Below are 15751 nucleotides of genomic sequence, written 5' to 3'. Positions count from 1 at the left end.
ATTGACAAAGTGGGCTGCTCGATGCTCTGGTGCCCGGCTTGGGATGTGGGTCCCATCCACGACTCAGCCGCAGTTGGGGAACCCCAGGACAGTGAAGCTAGCCATGGATGCATCCACGTCACGCAAGCGGATGACCCTCTCGAGGAGGATGTCGATGGCTCTGACAACCTGTAGAAGGGCACACAAACACAGAATGAGACAGGGCCGGTACATGAACCCTTGGAGGGTGCCTGCCCCCCTCTGATGCCATCTCCTCCCAAACATGCCTGGGCCCCCTCACCCCAGAGAATCTCCCCCCACCAGCAAAGGCTATGTGAGGGAGGGATGTCACAACACCCTCAGTGATGAGGTTTCCCCCACGCCCACTGCCCCCTACCAGCCTGGACTCTTCCCTTCCCCCAGGAAGGGACCGCAGTCCCCCAGAGGACCTTACCTGCATGACGATGGCACGAACTGTGGACTTGCCCACCCCGAACTGGTTTGTCACAGAGCGGTAGCAGTCCGGGGTAGCAGCTTCGAAAGGGTGATGGCGAACCTCTTATTCACAGGGATGGCGGGTCACAGATGGGTGTTACATCTCCAGAGCACAGGGACGGGCCAGGCATTCAGGTCCAGGAATGTCTGCTTCCGCATCTGAAAGTTCTGGAGCCACTGCTGGTCCCATCAGTCAGAACTGGTGTTGAGTCTCCAATATTGCCTCTCCACGGTGGGGTATGAATGCCAGAGTGAAGCCGCTGCATCCAGGGAGACTCCACATTGAGCTCAGTGTTGAGCTCCTGCAGGAGTGCTTATCTCCTCTGTTCAGTATTTTGTTTCGTTAGGAATGGTTGCATTTTTAATCTACTTGTTTCTGCTGCATATTTCTTCATATAATGTCTGACACATTGATCATTTGGGGCATTGCTTTATATTGAAGCCATACACAATGTCTCAGCCTAATTTCTTCCATTTCAAGCCACTTTTTCATAAAAGAAAGTTATATGCCTCAAAAGTAATAAAAAAACTCTCTCCTATCAATTGCACAGAAACCATCGCAGGCTCAACTGTCCCTTTGTCTTTACTGGTCAAGTATAGCAATAATGGGTAGTGAGCCCTGTCCCTTCTGTGCTGCTCAAAGGAAATTCTCCACACAACTTAGTCTCGGGCAGAGCACAGTCCCTGCTCTCCTATGCTGACTCCTGTGACCAGAGTGCAACGTCTAAGACGTAGTGAGTGAGTCTTGGTTCTGCCCACACACTGGCCAGAATAGATAACATGCACAAGGGGTATTAAACTGACACAAGAGCAGGGAAGGAGCTCTGCCTTTGCTCAAGATTCAATCCAGCGTAATTCAATCATCCCATACCCTCTTGGTCACAAGTTGATATCTCCCATAAACAAGACATGAAAAATTAACTCAAAAATATCAACATTATATTAGCATCCAGTAACAGCTCCATCATCAATAAAATAGGTCTTGGTAATCTCTCCCAATATATTTGCCATTTTTTACATGCCAAGGTGTTTCAAAGAACATTTTTACCATTTATTTAAAGGTGGATTTACAATGAAACATCCCCTCCACCCTTTGTCTTTCTTATAATGCAGAAAATCAGTCTGAAAGAATTTCCTTTCTTAAATATTTTGTTTCTATTCTAAAAATTTAAACAGTCTTGTCTACACAGAAGAATCTTGATAGGTTCCTTCCTCTAACTTAAGTCATCTAAAAGGAATTGACATTAAAATGAGTCAAAATAAAATAAGTAGCAGCTAGACAGGCAATAGCAGAGCTGGACTCATACTGTCGAGAGTTTTGTGTATGTCCAATATAATAGCCTGGCCAATAGGGAAAAATATATAGCCATTGATATCACTTACACATCAGTATTTTTAATCTAACATGTCTTAGTCTACATCATTTAAACATTCTCATTATTATGATGACCAGTAGTAATTTCACTTTCAGGCTTTCCTCATTTCCAGTCTTCAACCTTCCGTGCCCTGACTACAATAATTTAGTTTACGTATATAACAAACCTGCCAGAGAGCTTCTACTGCTGTGAATTAAATCATTTGTTTTGTGTGAGGTGCTTCATTTGGTTTCTGAGGTGTCAAAGAGCGAGGAGAGCCACTGGTGGCATTTTTTTAAGCTCATTGCAGTGATACTTATCCTCCACAGTTCTTCTTTAAAGTGGCTCCAAGCAGGTTGAGAGTATAATTAGCCACCTGACTTCTCAATTGCTGATTCACCCCGAACACCAAAGTGTGCTCTCAGACATATAGCACATTTGCCTATGTGACATGCAGTTGACCTCAATATTCATTTTATGCATTCAGTGCTCATTTCACAATTTACATACTCCAAACCAATACAGAAAATTGTTAAAGCCAAACACAAACCTAAGCACATAACATCTTAACTAAATGTAAAACTTGTTTATATTTAAAAGGGTGCAGCTGTGTCCCTAACATTTTTCAGTGAAGATCTTATCTACGCTGATAGAAAGGTTTCTCTTGTTGGCATAGATAACTCATTTCCCTGAGAAACAGTAGATATGATGGAGAATCTATCCCATCAACACATCTATTTATACCAGGGCTATGTCTACACTGGCGCGATCTTGTGCCAGAGATAGGCAAATGAGGCTAAGTATGGAATATCGCCGAGCCTCATTTGCATATCTAATGAGCCGCCATTTTTGCGGAAGAGTCTCGAGCTGGAAGGAGCTGTCTACATTGCCCCTTCTTGTGCAAGAAAAACCCTCTTGCGCAATGCTGCTATGCTGATTATTTTCAGGAATAACGGCATTGCGCAAGAGGGTTTTTTCTCGCGCAAGAAGGGGCAATGTAGACAGCTCCTTCCGGTTCAAGAGGCTCTTCCACAAAAATGGTGGCTCATTAGATATGCAAATGAGGCTCAGCGATAGTCTATGCTTAGCCTCATTTACATATCACTGGTGCAAGATCGCACCAGTGTCGACATAGGCCTGCGGGAGTTAAGTCAGTATAACTGTCCATTTTACACACTCGAGTGATGTATTTATATCAGCATAAGACAAGCCTTAGCTTCTTCTTGCCTGTTTAACTTGGTTCTGCTTGGCACAACCCCTCAAAACAGCTTTACTTGTGGGCAAGGGAGATTTAACTGCTAAAACCTCTAACTGCTGTCTTTCAGAGACTTATGCCCTGTCAGTGTCATTATTAGCAAATTGCACATGGGATATCAGAGGTTATCTTTCATGGGCTGCTGGTTTAACATGCTGGGGGAGACTAAGGGTGTGTCCACTGCAGGGCTTAACTCGACATAAGCTACACAAATTGAGTTATGTCAATTGTGTATCTTATTTTGAAGTAGCTTGTTTCAAAATAAGGAACGTTTATACAGCACTTATTTCGAAATAGAACACTCTTCCTCTGCCTTCCCTTACTCCTCATACAATGAGGGTTACAGGAGTTGGAATAAGAAGTCCTCCAGTTTGACAGTATTTTGACACTATTTTGAAATAACTGCCTGCTGTGTAGATGAGGACTAAGTTATTTCAGAACAGCACTAGTTCTTTCAAAATAATATTGCAGTATAGTCATACCCTAAGTCTCCCCAAACAGGATGCAGTGAACCTCCCTCAGAAGGTGTACTGCATGCCACATTTAGAGTGCTGCTGCTGAAAGAGCAACCAAGCCATAGCCCTGTCTGCATTCCACCCTTAATTGCAGCAGCTGCTCAACCTTTTCCCCCCATGGTCACACCCACGCTGCTCCTCTTCCCATCAAGATCCAACCCTGACTGCCTCTTTCTCCCAAGACACCCCCATGTCTCTTCTCCCCAAGGCCATGCATGTCCAATGCTCAGGAGTCTGAGGTAGACTGAGGCAGAGGTGGGGAGAGCAGGGGCACACCTCAGGACACAGCAGGAGTAGAGCCACAAGTGTCTCCACACACTTCTAGGGAGCTTTCAGGGCTCACACACAAATGTGGGAGAAATGTGTCCCCCATGCCATCTTTTAAGCAGATTATAGTTCCTTGGTTTAAGATTTTCTGCTTGAACACCGCTTACCCAGAGCTTTCATTATGCACCCTTACCCTTTGTGTTGGTTCTGCCAGAACCCTTAGCTCCACAGTCACAGATGGGGAGTTGAGGAACAGATAGTCTGAAATGAAAAGTTCTCACTAATTTTGGGTGTTCAATTTGAGATGCCTTGGACCTCATTTTTCCTTTCCTTTTATACTTTAGAATACCGTATAGCCCTAATCTTAAAGTAGACAGAAAACAAGAAGCATACAGTGACTGCCAGTGACCGCCTGTGAAGACTTTGTTCTAAGACTTTGACTTGCCCAGCAGCACATATATACTCTGTGACAGAGAGAGGGAGAACCTAGCACTCTGGGACAACTTTAATCCTAGCATTTCCTAAATGTTGAGTTCCAATTGGAAACCTTAATAATGTTTTTAATTCAGAGTGTGTGTGGGTGTGAGTGTGAGTGAGATTGATTATCTAGGATATTTTTTTAAGAAATTAAAAAAAACACATTTCCATCAACTCCCTACTTTATCACCACTTTTAGATCCACTGCAGAGACCTCCACTGCTTAAGCCAATGGACTAAACAACAATAGTAGATTCTCAAGTATATGTCATCATATGGACAGAGATGAGACATGCACTTTGCTGGTTGGTTTAACAGATGTTTGTTGGCATAAGAGAAATTGTGAGACTCAGGTATCTTCACTTCCATTCCAGATTCTGGGAAGGAGTGTTGTCCCCTCTTCCCTTCCCAATTTTGACTCCATTTGTCCCATACCACTCCTTTTTCTTCCTCCTAGTCCCATTCTCCTTGACTCCCCAGTCGTAGGCTCATTTCAGTCCCAGTCTTCTTGTGCAGTCAGTCCCAGGTTTCCTCTCTAACCCGCCCTCTAACTCAAACTCCTTATCTTTTCAAACTGTCTCCCTCTTTTCCAAATGCCACCACAAGATAAGGATGTCTGACTGGGGATATGTCACAGGCCACTAATATCCCTCAGCCACCAGTAAACCAATCTAACAAGTGGAATTAGATACTAAGCTATTGTGTTCCTGTTCTCTGACACTGGCACAAGAGCCATCATTGTCCAAGGTACTTGCAATGGCAGGGAATTTATTATGTGAAAGATACCCAGATGATCCTAGCAAGTAATATAAATCCTATATTGTAGAGAAAGGCAAAAATCTCTCCACTGTCACTTGCACTCTGACCTGGGGGGAAATTCCTTTCCACTCTGACATGTAATTCTCAGTCAGACCCTGAGTATGTGAACAAGAGCCAGATAACTTCTACCTAAGACAAAATCCTCAGTGTTACCTCAGAGTACTGGCCTACTCTGTCCAATCCTCATCTCCAGTTCTTACCATATCTGATGAGGAAGAAAGGGGGAAACCCCTTAGAGATCCTGCTGAATCCCTGAAAAATGTTTATGATTAAGACATGAACTGGAAGGGACTTCAAAGATGATCGAGCCCTGCCCCTCAGCACAAGCAACTCCATCATAAAAACCCATTCAAAAAATTTGTCAAGCTCTTTGCTCACTTATTTTCCTTGACAAATTCTACTGGGGGAGTGGGAAGGGTTGAAGGGGAAAGGGTTTACTCTGGAATATCACTCTTATAATGCAGGGAAATCCCCATTTAATTTCCAGCCTAAATTTATTCACATTTATACCCAATTGTTCTTGGGTCCACATTGTCAGTTATCTTAAATAGCACTTTTTTCCTCCATGTTTACCTCCAATATATGTATAGAGAAGAGTCATATTCCCAATCAGCCTAGGCTAAACGAGTGAAGCTCTTTTGGTTTTTTAAGATTGGCTGTACATTCCCCTGGTCATCCTAATGACCCTTCTCTATACCCTGCTCAAGTGTAAATACATCTTTTTTTGAACATGTGCGACCAGAACATAGTATTTGAGATGTGGTGTCTTATCAGTCCTTTGTGTACAAACACTTACTTTTCCATCTCTACTATAAAAACTTCAGCTGATACATCCTTGAATTGCATATGTGTTTAATCCACATCACACTGATGGCTCAGTAATCTTGTGATTACCTAGCACACCCATTTCTCTCTTCTTCACCTCCATCAGTTTCAACTCCTGATCCCCACACTTCTCGCAGAAATTCTTATTATTACATGACAAGTGCATGACCTTCCAATTTGTACTATTAAATTTCATCCAGTTGCTATTACTCCATTTCTCAAGGTCATCCACTTGCTCCTGTATAATATTTCAATCCTCCTCTATATTGTTACACCCTCACAAGCTTCTGTTCCCCTTCCTCCTCATTTCAACCTCCCCTTGACCTTTTTCCCAGATTGGGATGAGGAACCAGTGGGGAAACAATTTTTTGTGCACTCAATACCACTCATGTTGCCACTATCTGTCTTGCCATATCTGTCTCCCCTCACCAGCTACATCCAGTTACACCACTGGTTCACAGCTCCAGCCACTTTGTCTCTCCAGTCCTAGTCTCACTCTTTCTCCAGCTTCTCAAAGAAAACATCAATAGCATTTTTAAAGTGGAAAAACAATGTATTTTACCTAGTATTGTCGTATTCCAGAGTTCAAAGTAACAGATCTAGTGGGTTGTACCCACAAAAGCTCATGATACCGTCTACATGTTTTGGTATTCTTTAAGGTGCTGTTAGACTATTCATTGTTTTTAAAGTTTTCCTAGTGAAGTCACAGTAATTCAAATTGAGAGGGACATGCCTATTGATGTCATAGTCCTGACTTCTTTAACAGTGTGAACAATGCCAAAATTTGACTTAAAATACATAACTTCAGTTACTTTGACTTAAGATACACAATTAATGTATCTTAATTTGAATTTATCCCCTAGTATAGATCGATGGTTAGAAACAGAAAGGCTCATTCATTTTTAATTGTACAAACAGTCGTTTTACCAGTTTTCTACCCATGAGATGGATTATTTTTTGATTGGACCCTTTTCTTTTATGACTGTGCACTGATTTTTTACTCCTTTCTTTTTAAATGTTCTAAGCTAACATTTTATCAGTTTTGGGAAAGAAAAATGATTGTATATGCTGAAATATAAACTATAATACTTCCGTAATAAAAAGGATGCATGGTTCATCTAGAATGCTGAGTTAAGCATTCAAGCAACTAACAAAGAACAAACAAGAGCCCACCATAAATCAGTCAAAGTAAAGAAAGTAATTCTGTAAATATAGCAAAAAAGTTATTATAAAAATCACATTGCTATATAATCATCAGTAAAAATGGGCATTAGATAATTATATGTGCAAAGGTTAAATATGTAAGTAAAGACTAAACTGTCTTAACCACTAGCTATCGCAATTAAAAATGAGGAATTTGTTTAAATATTCTTAAATTCAAAATGATAATGCATCTTGAAGCTGCCATCTTTCTGTTCTTCTGCAAATACATGTTGAATCACAAGTTGGATATGTGATTATTTCTTTATAAATACTTTTAAATGTTGTTGCAAGGCTGTTCCCCACTCTGGCACGATGAATGCAAAAGTGGGAGCCTGCAAGAGCACTCTAGAACCTTGCCTCTACAGGCTTTGGTACAAAAACTTCCCCCCAGAATCCTAATACCCAGATTTTGGGGAATTTTGAACCCACAAACAGGGGTGGACATTGGAAACCAACCCCAGGGGTACCTCAAGCTCTTTTTCTCCAAAAGAGCTTGAAAAAAGAAGAGAAGAAAAACAAACTGTAGTCTGTGGTAGCTGACCCCTCAGTCAGGCATGTAGATACACTCAGGCAAACCTTCCAGGACACTACTGGTTAATTAAAAAAAAAAGAAACAAACTTTTATCATCAAAACATAACTATAGTTGCAAGTATAGTAAAGTAGCTAGTTGGAAAGAGCCACCAATTGATAAAGATATTCAGGGAAATCCCCTGGGCAAAAACTTACCTACAAAGAAAAAAAAAAAAACACTTAAGCTCAGACATTATTTCCAAATCCCAAACAAGGAAAACAACAAATCCTGATGGACTATCTAAACTTTTCCCTACTTACACATTTTAAGAAGTCTGTTTTTGGAGAGAGAAATGTCTCCCAACGTCCTCAGTCTTGGAACAAACTGCTGTGCTTCTCAAACACAGAAGAGAAAGAAAAAACCCCTCTTTTCCAGTTTGCAATTCCTACCTGAATTGTTATTGGCTGACCACCCAATACTTGGCTAGGAACAAGAGGCATTAGTTAACCCCTTAGTCACCAGATGCTGGTCAGTGGTTCTCAAATTTTTGGGGCTCTGGAGCCCTTTACATGTGAAAAAATTTATGAGGAGCCTCAGCGATCCACTGATTGTATGTGTTGTACCTATCGATGTTTCCAGTTAGTCAACCTCATGGAGCCTCTGGAGACTTCTCGCAGAACCCTGGGGCTCCATGGAGCACAGTTTGAGAAACATTGTTATAGGCAATGTGTTATTTGGACACAAGTTTTCCTAAACGTAATTGTCTGGTTTTCGTCTCTTAGTTTGTAGATATAAATCTAAGTGAGCAAGAAAGAACATGATCTATTAAAATCCATAAACTATTTGTTAGGTTTGTATGAAGGTTTCCAAAGCAGGAATTAACTTGTTTGTGTTGAAAATGAAATGTTCATAGCACAGTAGAGTCACCCAGCAAAATTGGACATGCTTGAAATTTTATGGAAACTGGGAGAAAACCTCCATTTTTTTTAATGAAATGTAGAATGTGGAACACTTTTGCAAACCTAGCACAATTTCTGTACAGTACCTCTCACTTCCTTTTTCTGAAATATTATGAAAAAAGTACTCTTTGCTGACTCCAGTGTTCTTTTTCAGATGTGATGTAGCAAGTAGGCCTTCCAAATATGTTTTCAAGTTGTTAACAGCTAGTTTGTTCTAGTAGTAAACTAGCTTAGAACAATACTATTAATTAATTAAAAATACAGGCAGACAAGTCCATAAGGTTCTTCTTAATTAGTTACCATTTTTGCAGATACTTAACCTTGTCTGCACTTAATATGTGTTAATACCATATACCACTAATTAAAAAACTATTGGAAGACAGATTTTATTTTAAACCCCTCCCCCCCACAAACACATATACCACCTTATTTTTCATATCCAGACAGGGAATATTTGAAACAAAATAATAGAATGCTTTAGCACTGCCCACAACACCGGTTCAAAGGTAAGTTAATTCACTTTTTATGAACTACTTAAATATCGAATGTAGTATGGATTGGAATCTACATCTCCTGGTGAGTTCCTCGCTACTGGAGAATAGAGTGATTCCCTCTCTGCCTCAATGACTATTTAAGTATTTAATGCAAAATGAAACATTTTCAATATGAGAGACACCACTCTAGCATACCCTACCAGTCCAATGTTCAAGGCACCCACTTGGGAAGTAGAAGAACTGGGCATTACTCTCCACTATAAAAATAGGTAGAGTAAGTTAGACGGAGCCATGTAGATTTGTTTGTTCGGCAAAGGGAAATGAAGCCACAATTTAAATAATCGCGGCTTCATTTAAATGTAAATGGCTGCCGCGCTGAGCCGACAAAAAGCTGATCAGCTGTTTGTCAGCTCAGCGTGCTAGTCTGGACGCTCCCCTGCCGACATGAAAGCCCTTTATCTACCTCCCTGGTAAACCTCATCCTACGAGGCATAACGCGGTGGTCGATAAAGGGCTTTCAGGTCAGCGCGGGGGCGTCCAGACTAGCGCGCTGAACCGACAAACAGCTGATCAGCTGTTTGTCGGCTCAGCGCGGCAGCCATTTAAATTTAAATGAAGCCGCGATGATTTAAATCACGGCTTCATTTCCCTTTGCCAAACAAACAAATCTACATGGCTCCATCGATGGAGCCATGTAGTTTAGACACACCCTAACAGAGCCTGCATCTCCCACACTTTGGGTACATGGTCTTTCCAATGGGCTGTTGGATCATGGTAGTCTGAAAATAGAATTTCCTTCCATGAAAAAAAAAATCTTATTTTTGAATAGGTTCTCATTGCAAGTCAGGAGAGTCTATTTTTTCTTCTGAAAAAATTTTTTTTTTAAAGAATCCATATTTCAGGAGAACTAAACCTGAATTTTTTCAGTTTCTAACTTGTGTGAGTTATAGTTTTTTGTTGGAGGAAAAAAAACAAAATCTTATTTCTTATTTCTCTCTCAATGGATGTTTTTCCTCAGGGGGAAAAAAACATACACTCTGGGTACAAGTAGTATGGGGAGAAGGATTCCCCTCCTTCTCAATTATTCATGAAAAATGGCTGACCTGGTTTAGGTGCTTAAATCAAGAAAAGGATTCAGGGCTGTTAATCCCAAGCAGAGATAATTGCCTCCTGTCTCAGAATTATGTACCTAAATCCCTTTGGGGGTGAGAAATAAGCATTTTTTATGACTAGTGTAAGGACATCTACCTATTCCTCTAGATGGCTACTTTCAGTCCCAGTCTTAGTGCTTAACACTTCTCGAGAATTGAATAAGGACACAAGGCATCTGACTCAGGGCTGTCATGTGACTTTCAATAAGGCACTTTTGAAAATGGGACAAAAGAACACTTACATTTTTTATCCTAAGTGCCAAATCCCTTTAAAGAATATATCATTCCATCATTCATAATCTCCAAGTTTAAAATTATGATCATATATTATTCCAATTCCATAAGATATGCAAATTTATAAACTGATGATAAAACAATATAACTATCAAAAGTAGAATTTAAAATACCGTTGTAATTCAACAGTTGCAAAGCCTAAGTCTTTATATGTCTAGGACAGTTGTGTGGACTTCAAGATGCATGAACAAAAAAAATCTTCAGAAAAGAGTTTAATACAACACTACATAGAGCTATCTGGAATATTTGTAGTGGGACTGAAAACACCCAACATTTATTCTTTTAGATTTCACAATGCCAGGAAATCTTCCTCACAAATAAAAGAGAAAAGAAACAGAAGTTGAGTTTCAGCTTTTTCAGTCTTCATATCCAAATAACAAGGATACTTTGTCAAAGTGCATTTTTGTGTTTTAAATAAATATTGAGAGACAACAATCACACAGTTTAGGTCAGGTGCACTGAGAAAAGGAGTGAGCAGAGATTATTTGACTGTTTAGAGAGAGGCTGTAGTTTAACTTACAAAAATCATGGCACTATATCAGACACTTATTTTTAGTGGCTAATTCTATAGGTAAAATAGTAAACTGATTTTAAAAAAATATGCTTGGGAACTGAATTTACAAACCCTGTCTCCTTAGAGTATGCTATACTCAGATGAATAATGTCTGGAGAGATTAAGCTCTTAGAATTTTATTTGAGTGTCATTGTACAATTCTGACTTTTGGTAAACAGCCTAGCTAAAAATTTTGAATAATTTTGTAGAATGATAATTTTTGTAGACTGATTTCTCAAGTGGTGGTTCTTCTACCTTTAAGTTGTTTCTCTATTTTTTTAAACACTCATGCTCACGTTACCTTAAGATTCTTATTAACACAATTTTTCTTGTTTGGTTTCCCTCCCCCTTTATATTTCTGTTTAGGGATATGGACTGCTAGAATTGCTGTAATTCTTTTAATTTGTAAGATCAGAGATCCATACATAAACTGCTAATTCAAGGGAATTATAATAGTCTGACTCACAGGTACAGCTACAGTGAGCTGAGTGGGAGGTTGGCTTGGATAATAGTTTGCTAACACCTTAATTTGCTTTTAAAATATAAAGTGAATGTTTCATTTAATGTACATATGTACTACTGATTTATAGACCCGAGTTCCTTTCATTTAATGTAATCTGTGTAAAGTGATATGTCTTTTAGTTCTGCGTGATTAATGGTTACCACTTTGAATCTCATTTGTGAATACAATCTTAGAAATGCCAGTTTAAAAGTTTCCAGAGATGACCACCAGCTATGTTATTGACAATACTGTTTCCCATTAAAATGACTGTGATAAGAGTAGATTCACATGAACTGCAGTCCTTTCCCCCCTTCAGATATTTATGAAAGAGTTTGAACTCTCTCCTTGCAGAATCAGTGCAGATTTCTATAAAACTCTCTTTATTAAAAATATATTAAAGAAAAAACATAGGTAGATCAAACCAGCCACCACTAGCCAGTCTGAGTATTGTTAAACACATCACAAATTAAACTCTTAGAAAGCAGAGGGGGAAAAGCTTCTCTGTTATCTCAATATACTCCTCCTCCTTCAGAGGTGAACAAATCCATGGGGAGAAATGGCAATTAAAACATGTCAAGGTTCATCAGTGATCATTGGCCCTCTGTGCAGGAACATTCTGCCTCTGTTTCTCTCCCCGGTGTTGCCTGTTGTGGCATCCTATTACTCCACCTCACAGTCTTAGAAAAACTGTCAAACAAAAGGGAATATACTTCTTATGATAAATGCAGCTTGTCCTGGTAAGAGTACATTGCTCTGATGTTGTGAACCCCAAGATTGCCCTATCAGGAGACAAGCAACCTATAATCTTTTAGATATAGAAAGACAGACTTTCTAGGTGTTTGGAAGTTATTTTTTCATTCGTCACTACAAACTATACTGCTCCTACCCCCTTATTTTTATCCTAGTTTTAGATTAAAAATTCAAAGAAACAAAATACACATACAAGAATAGGGAATAAGCCATTCTCATCCAACACACCTGGCAGAAACTGCACTTACCTTTTTGTAGGCTATAATATAACTACTTTTTCCTGTCAGCTTTCTTACTTCTTTTTGTCTCCTCCAGAACATTTTATTTTCTTCTACCAGGCCATGCAGCCCCTTTTTGCCAGGATACAGCTAAATTTCCAGTGTCCTTGCCTTCCCAGCAGACAAGCTTCAACTTGGATAAAAAGGTACTGTCTCCATTGCTAAAAGGAAATAGATACGTCTTTATTTGGGATTCTTCACTTCCTGGGAGAATTGCTTGTTTTATCTTCCCCCTCTCAATGCACTACAATCTAGAACCTAAGTATTTACTGAACCACAGAGTCTACTAGGTATGTAATATGGTTAAATGGTAAAGAGTATATTGAGAGCTTTAAAAAGATAGCACTATAAGAGATGACTTTTTACATACAAAATACAGGACTATGTAGCACTTTAAAGACTAACAAGATGGTTTATTAGATGATGAGCTTTCGTGGGCCAGACCCACTTCCTGCTACATTTCTATTTCTTTTTTACATACAGATACTCAAAACTGACCCAAATCCTGCAGCCTTAATTCAGAAAAAAACTGTTGTTTAAGTCAAACTTGGTTGACTGAAATAAATGAAAGCTTTATTGGAGTGAAACTAGACCTCATATGGTTAGGAAGTTAATGATCATTCTTCTTGTGACCACCTTAGAGCTCAGGTGATGAAAACCAACTGATGGAACAGGAAGACAACACTATGTAGCTAATATGTATTTAGCAAGGTCTTCACTCAGGTCCCTTACCCTAGGACACTTTCTGGTCCACAAACAAGCTGGAGACCATCACTGGTGCAATCACTGATGCCTTTTATTGTCAGTTTCCCACCAACGTCTAGTCACAAAGCTTTTGCATTACAGCAACTCAACCACCTCCACCTTCTTCTGTGGGGGAGGGGGGGGGCTATATACTGCCTTATATAGCCCTCTGGCTAATGAGGCCCACAGCTGCTTCTAATAGTCCTCCAGGCCTCAGCTTGCTCAGCTGGTTCTAATTGACCTTTTCAGCTAGGCTGTAGTGGCAGAGCTCTGGCTTAGCTAGCCATCTGTCATAGGTGTAATAATACTTCTGAACTGTGAATAATAAATTTATTATCCAGTTGGTTGTCTGGTTATTCTTATCAACATACTAAGTTCTTTATATGGTATATAAAAATTATTTGTTTGCAAATACTGCTGCATAGAAAAAAAAACAATGCTCCTGGAATGGAATAAATTATGGATGCAAAAGCAACCAAGGACTTTTGCAAACAGAAGCAGTTAACAGAGAGTTCTCCAGGTGAAGGAGAAGAGAGTAGGTGACCTTTGAGATAAGTGGCTGTCTATAGTGTGTGTTTTTGGGTTACTTGCTAGTTGACTGAAAGAAACCATGTGCTGAGTTTGTGTTTGTTTGTCTGTCTGTCTGTTTCTTTGCAGATTCAAGTGTTGAGATGTTTGTTTGAAGGGCTGTGGCTGGTAGTTGGAAGCTGTGAGCTTCTTAATGAGGATTTGAAATCTAGAACCCTTTGTTCATTGGTTGGGCCTTAGCTAGAGGGCAGGTCTATCAGGAAGGCCAGAGCTTTATAAAACTCATGACTAAGCAACCAGGGAGCTTTGTGAATAAGGACAGTTAACAGGCAGTTTTGAGAGGGAGTTGGAAGGGGCTCAGATATACTTGCCATTCTTTTAAACTAAATTAAAAACAAAATTTCCTGATTTAAATAAAAACCTTATCAATAACTTAAGTAGCTGTAGGAGAGAATAGAGGCAGTCGAGTGGGGGCTGTCCTGTTTATTGCACTCAATGTAGCATGTATGATTACCTGCCCTGTGGATGGATGGTGGATATGTGCATTTGGTACAAAGAGCTTCTGGCCCTCAAAGACCACGTACGACAATCTTTGGGGGCTGCTGGGTGCCTGGGGGCAGGGCTGCTCATGTGCCGGGCACCTGGGGCTTGGGCCACACACGCACCCAGGGCAGGGCCGTGCAGGTGCCTGGAGGTGGGACCACCCATACGGTGCATGCCCGGTGCTGGCACCACCCAGGCGCTGTACTCCTGGGGCCTATGTGCTGCACGCCCGGGGGCAGGGTTGCCACCGCCCATGTGCTGCATGCCCTGGACTGGTGCCGCTCCTATGCTGCATGCCCAGGCCAGGTACCACCCCTGTGCTGCATGCCCAGGGCTGGCACAGCCTTCGTGCCATGCACCTGGAGGCGGGGCTGCCCCTGCTCATGTGCTGCATGCCCGGGGTTGGCACTGCTCCTGTGCCGCGCGCCCGGGGTCGGCACAGACCTAGAACTGCGCGTCCGGGGCTGGCACAGCCATTGCACCGTGCACCCGGGGGCAGGGCCACTAAACCAAGGTACCAAGGTACAAAACCATACCAAGGTACAAAATATATCAGAAGGACAGAGCAGGTCACTAAACGTGAACAAAAATGTTGAATCAAATGAAATAAAAATCTTAAGTGAGCCAAAATGTTCATAGAATCTCTATGGATAGTAATTCCATGCTCCAATAATAAGAATATAGTGGTAAGGATATATTATCAACCACCTGATCAAGACAGTGATAGTGACTATGAAATGCTAAGGGAGATTATAGAGACTATCAATTAAAAATTGAATAATAGTGGGGGATTTCAACTATCCCCTTATTGACTGGGTACACGCCACCTCAGGACAGGATGCAGAGATAAAATGTCTTGATACGTTAAATGATTGTTTCGTAGAGCAGCTGGTTCTGGAACCAACAAGGGGAGAGGCTATACTTGATTTGATCCTAAGTGGAATGCGGGATCTGGTTCAAGAGGTATTTGGACCGCTTGGAAATATTGACCATAATGTAATACAATTTAACATCCTTGTGGTGGGAAAAACACCTCAGCAGCCCAACACTATGGCATTTAATTTCAGAAAGGGGAACTACATGAAAATGAGGAAGTTAAACAGAAATTAAAAGATAAAGTGACAAAAGTAAAATCTCTGCAAGCTGCATAGAAACGATTCAAAGACACCATAATGGAGGCCCAACTTAAATGTATACACCCAAATTAAAAAACAGAATAAAAGAACCAAAAATGTCCCACCGTGGCTTAGCAA

General features: G+C 40.6%; 1 long non-coding RNA gene across 1 annotated transcript; it reads right to left on the bottom strand.

Moving 5' to 3' along the window:
* Positions 1-11631: 11631 nt before the first annotated feature.
* LOC142829466 (uncharacterized) lies at positions 11632-13555 on the bottom strand. Its single transcript, XR_012903885.1, has 3 exons — positions 13416-13555; positions 12654-12844; positions 11632-12342 (listed from the first exon to the last, which is right to left on the bottom strand). It is a non-coding gene; the product is annotated as an uncharacterized LOC142829466 (long non-coding RNA).
* Positions 13556-15751: the final 2196 nt, after the last annotated feature.

The sequence above is a fragment of the Pelodiscus sinensis genome, chromosome 5, assembly GCF_049634645.1.
Source record: "Pelodiscus sinensis isolate JC-2024 chromosome 5, ASM4963464v1, whole genome shotgun sequence".
NCBI lineage: Eukaryota > Metazoa > Chordata > Testudines > Trionychidae > Pelodiscus > Pelodiscus sinensis.
Note: the sequence above shows the minus strand (reverse complement) of the source record. Positions and strands in the feature narration are given on the sequence as shown.